Source organism: Rhinolophus ferrumequinum, chromosome 20, assembly GCF_004115265.2.
Source record: "Rhinolophus ferrumequinum isolate MPI-CBG mRhiFer1 chromosome 20, mRhiFer1_v1.p, whole genome shotgun sequence".
Lineage (NCBI taxonomy): Eukaryota > Metazoa > Chordata > Mammalia > Chiroptera > Rhinolophidae > Rhinolophus > Rhinolophus ferrumequinum.
Window position 1 is genome coordinate 28,545,112 of NC_046303.1, and position 5,175 is coordinate 28,550,286.

Sequence of the window (5,175 nt, forward strand, 5' to 3'; positions counted from 1 at the left end):
AAGCTGAGATGCCAGAAAAAAAAAAAAAGGAAAAAAAAACACCTTGGTATAATAAACAGGAAGACATAGCAGAGCTCATAAAATAAGAACACTGAAATGGATTAATCACATGCAGCTCTTCCACCACCCATCGTCGTGTTTGCCCTCTGTATGAATGACGTGATATGACCTGGAAATCAAGATAAAAGTTACCCTAGAAACCTTGGGAAGACACCTGTATATCACAGGATGGCATACAAATCCCATAAAAATACAGGGACATGCCAATGTCAGAATATTCTCTCCAAGATGAAGGGCAAGTTGCGATGCAAGGAGCCTCCTACCACAAAGAAAGGCACAATGCTTCCTGGGCCCCTTTGGGGATTGGAGGCAACATGTAAGCATGGCACAGTCAGTCAGACATGAGGGCCCCATCATCTTGGGCTACATCTTTTCTCCCTTGATTCTTCAGTCTTCCCATCCATTTCTTTTTTTTTTTTCCAAGTTTCAGATATTTATTAATCAGTGTAAACCGCAACATAATACACCAACATGATTTCGTGCATTTGGAGGGGAAATATTTCCTGGTTAAGTGGAAAACTGTGCAGATAGCTTCTGGAAGAACTTCATTCTAAGCAGCTTTATAGTGAAACATTTCATTTAGAAGTCTAGACCTTCTTTCTGCAGTTTGCTGTAACCTACATTCACTGAGTAGAACTTGTATTGATCATTGGGACCCAGTTTGTTCCAGGGTTCTGGGTTATTCTTTTTATCCCAACAGACATCTGGATTGAACAAAGCATGACATACAGTGCTGGTCCAGTACCTCCAGCTCCAATAAATACAAAGCAGGGGATCAAGATTGGATGCTTCTTGGGCTGACCTAGTATTTGGCACAGCGTGGTTGCAGCAGTGGGCTCGGATCAATACTCTCAACACAGTGCTTTTCTGCTTCCATTGGCCAGAGTTGATTTTTCACATTTGCATGCAAGAACCCTTATTGGGCTTGAGATTACTCAAGAATCCAAATGAAAGAATAGAAAAAATTACAGTTACAGTAAGTTCACAAGCATACAGTGAGAGTTTATATAATATTAACTGAAAATGGCAAGATACAAAATGTTATATACAATTAGAGAGTTCAATAAATATAAAAACTGTACATAGAAAACACTGGGAGAACATATATCAAAATGTAGAGAGGTTTTCTCTGATAATGGGAAAATGGATGCTTTTTTCTTTTTCTTTCTATGCCTATTTCCAACTTTCTATAATGAATACCTAATTCATTTGTAATAGAAAATGCTTATCTTGTAAAAATCACATTAGCAGGAAGATAAAATCTGAAAAGACGTTATATATTAGACATTGTTAATGTTTTTTGTGTGTGTTGAGTTAGAATAAAATCCTTTCTAATAATAATAATAATAAACACCTGTAAAAATAAATGAATCAATACAGAAAATTATTTGAGCTGCTAAGTCACATGTAGTACTCCTCTCTGGAGCTGTATTTATTACTGTTCCTGCTCAGCTCATGGAAATCACTAAACAGTGCTATGGAAAGGGAAAGGCAAAGGGTGCCTTCAGATGAGACACTAGAGCCTAGATCCTTGGTGTATTTGTTTCCTAATGCAGCTGTAACAAGTTACCACAAACTTAGTGCTTAAAACAACACAAATGTAGTATCTTATAGTTCTAAAGGTCGGAAATCTAAAACCCATGTTGGCTGAGCTGTGCTCTTTCGGGAGACCTTAGGGGTGAGTCCCTTCCCTTGCTTTTTCCAGCTTCTAGAGACCACCTTCACATTTTGTTTCATAGCCCCTTCCTCATATCACTCAGACCTCTGCTGCCATCATCACACCTTCTCTGACGCTGACCTTACTGCCTCTCTCTTAGAAGGACCTTTTTGATCACATTAGGCCAATCCTGACAATCTAGGATAATCTCCCCATCCCCAAATCCGTGACTTCATCTTATCTGCAAAGTCCCTTTTGCTATGTAAAATAACATATTCATAGATTTTAGAAATCAGAATATGGAAATCTTTTTTTTTGGGGGGGAGGGTGTTGGGGGAGGCATTATTCTATCTACTATACTTGAGCTTTCAAAACTTCAGCTATCAAATTTAAGATGAGACTCATTGCCTTTCTGGAATGAGAGAGGGAATATGAATCAATCCTCTCAGGGTAATTTTTGCCACTTCATTCCCCAGGGCCTGGTCATGGCACACCAGGCGCTGTTAAAGGAACTGAAATGGCCCTCCCAGCCCTCAAACAGAGTTTCCTGACATTGCATTTAAAAAACAGAATTGTTGCTGTTTTGTTTTGTTTCTTTTTAAGTTTAAAGACCACTAAATGCTCAGGAAGCCTGAAAATTTTTGATTTTGTTGTTGTTGTTGTTGTTGTTGTTGTTGTTGTTGGGGCTTCTTTCTATTGAACTAACCTGTTTTCCTGACAATATCCACCAGACAAGAGAATGTTACACAGTTATGTAATAAAATATTTATTATCTCCCAATAAAATATTTCATATCTGCTTAGAAGAGAAGCAAAGTATAAGACATGTCATAATGTAATTAACTAGACATCTCGGGAAAGAAAATAAAAGAAGAAGAAAGTGATAACTGAACTCTGTTCTGGGATGGCTTTTGCCGAATATCAGCAACAGTTATATCAGAACAACTGAAGAATCTTCTTTTCACAATTATTTTTACAGTGTATTGACAGTCTAGTTGAGTCGGAGAGAAATTGTGTATGTTGTATGTTTCATATAATAGGCTATTGCTTCAAGGATCACAACTGTATAGCACTTGAGTATCACAAAATGTTTTCACATACATTACTTAATGTATACAACATTTAATGTATTTAATGGAGTAAATATTCACTTTTAATAATATCTTTGTCTGCATTAACATTTTAGCTTAGCATCAGAGCATCAGAGCGGTATGATAGACATTAGTTAACAACCAGCTTCCCTCCCTACTCCACCCCGCCAAAAAACCCAGATGTGTAGCAATTTCAGATTTCCATATGGGATTACTCCCACCACAGCTGATTCGAAGCTATCACTGCCTCACTGAACAGGGAGTTAGGAAGAAATGTGCAGAATATCATTCTAACTTAGCATTCAAGCTTCCTGTTAATGGAACCTAGTAGACGTCATTAAAAAGCAGACTTAACAATTCTCTGTAGTTCAGTAGACTTCACTAAACGAGCCTTTGAGGAAACATCAAGGTGGTACTATGAAGCCAAAACCAGCTTTCGCAGGAGGGACAGCATGTGGCTGTATCATGCTCTGCCCAGTTGCCGGAGGATCCTTTTGCTTCTTCTGAGGCCTCTTCTAGCCGCAGTGTACCTTAACCTCCAATGGACAACACTCGTTCCTTACTCTTCGATGAAAGACGGCCCTCAAGGATCAGCTTGCTTTGCCCCCACGGGGTGCTTATCTAAACGACTCATGGAGTGTGGGATCAAGAAAGCCCAGCTCCCTTGCCTTGCGTCTTCGCCTGTGGGGTAGACTGAAGCCAGTCTTCTCTGGGACTCTGCACGGAATCACACCCTTGGTTCCTTCATTCCTTTGTGTTTGTCCAGGGAAGATTTCTTTAGCAAATCACTCACACCTAATCCTCACCTCAGGGTCTGCTTCTGGGCGCCCAGCCGAAGCCAGGGACAGGGTTGACCACATCAGTTCTTCTTTGCCTTTAATTTGCTCTTGGTTCAACCTCACCCCCTGATGCTTTAGCAGAAGTACTTTCCAGCAATCAGTGCACGTTTATCTAGAATTTCTGATCAGTTATGAGAACTCAATGTATTTATAACACAGAATATTTAGTGGACGTTTAGGAGATGGGTAGGCTATCAAATTCTGGAAAATATGTATGTTAAACTGTTTAACTAAAATGACAGAAATGTGAGGTGTTGTTACACACATCTTCTGAAGATTCTGGCTCCAGGCTGCCCCAACTTAGTATAGGTCTATAAAGCCGTACCACCCGCTTCGTTGTTACACCCAGTCATACGGGCAGCATTTTGGAAGATGCCCAGTGAGAAAGCTATGTGATAATATGGGGACCCTGTTAATAACATAAGCTGACTAGACCTCTCCTTGCTGGGGAAAAAAAATTCTCTCTGCTCTCAGTGGAAAAGATTTAATTTGTCTTCGGAAACACATCCTGCAACTAAGTGTAAAGGTCTGTCACGCTTGTAAAGATGATGCCAAGTGAACAATCTGTGACAAGAAAACTCTACAATTTACCCACAACAAAGCAAAGGGAAGGCAGGGCTCCTGGCTCCTGCAGACGTTCTTTGGCTCCACACACACACACAAAATCAGAACCCAGAGGAATGCTTTTGTTTCCTAAAATATAATTTTAAAAAAAAAACCTAATACCAGGAAATTTTAGAGAGAAGTTCTCTGTAATCAGCAGTAAGAATTCCTCTCGATGTATGAGACACATACCTGTTGGCTTTGGTACCTGACTGAGGTGAAATGGGTAAAATCGTGTCTTTCTCTATGTAAATCTTCAAACTTAAACAACGTAAAATGCACACTACTTGATTGGACAATGGGAAAATACAAAAAGACCCCATTAGAGCCTTATCTTGTCATCTGGAAGAGAGACGATTAAATTCTCATAGAGCTTCCAGAGAATACTTACAAACGCAGTCAGAAAAGAAAGTAGATACTGGCAACAAGCACAAAAATAGGAACAAACTGGAAGTGTTACAGCACTTTATATAATCTGTGTCCACATATGAACTATTACTTCAATTATTGAAAAAAATGTAGTCCAAACATACATCCTCAGGCACCTTGCACGTTGTCGAAAGATAGCATATAACGGATAAAATCTTGAAATATTCGTTTTTATTTTACCGATGTTATCACACCACCTAATTATGCAATTTTCCAGTTTAAGGGAGGAAAAACATTTCAAAAGAATACAGATTTTTTTTAAAGCACCACAGACTGGAAATAGGTTAGCAGATTAAGGAATAAAAGTTGTTCGAAAATGTTAATATTATGCTAACTCTACACAATGGTGCTGAGAAAAAGCATTGCAGAAGGCTGCCAAGGTCATAAAAATTAATTACAGACTTGATGTACCTAAGCCATTATCTTTCTCGGCACAGACATTACCGAGATTGTTATGGAGTAGTTGTTTATGTGTGTTCAAACCCATTGCTCACAGA

General features: G+C 39.0%; 1 pseudogene; it reads right to left on the minus strand.

The window, feature by feature from the left end:
- Window positions 1–639: 639 nt before the first annotated feature.
- Window positions 640–3,667, minus strand: LOC117012208 (cytochrome c oxidase subunit NDUFA4-like; annotated as a pseudogene).
- Window positions 3,668–5,175: the final 1,508 nt, after the last annotated feature.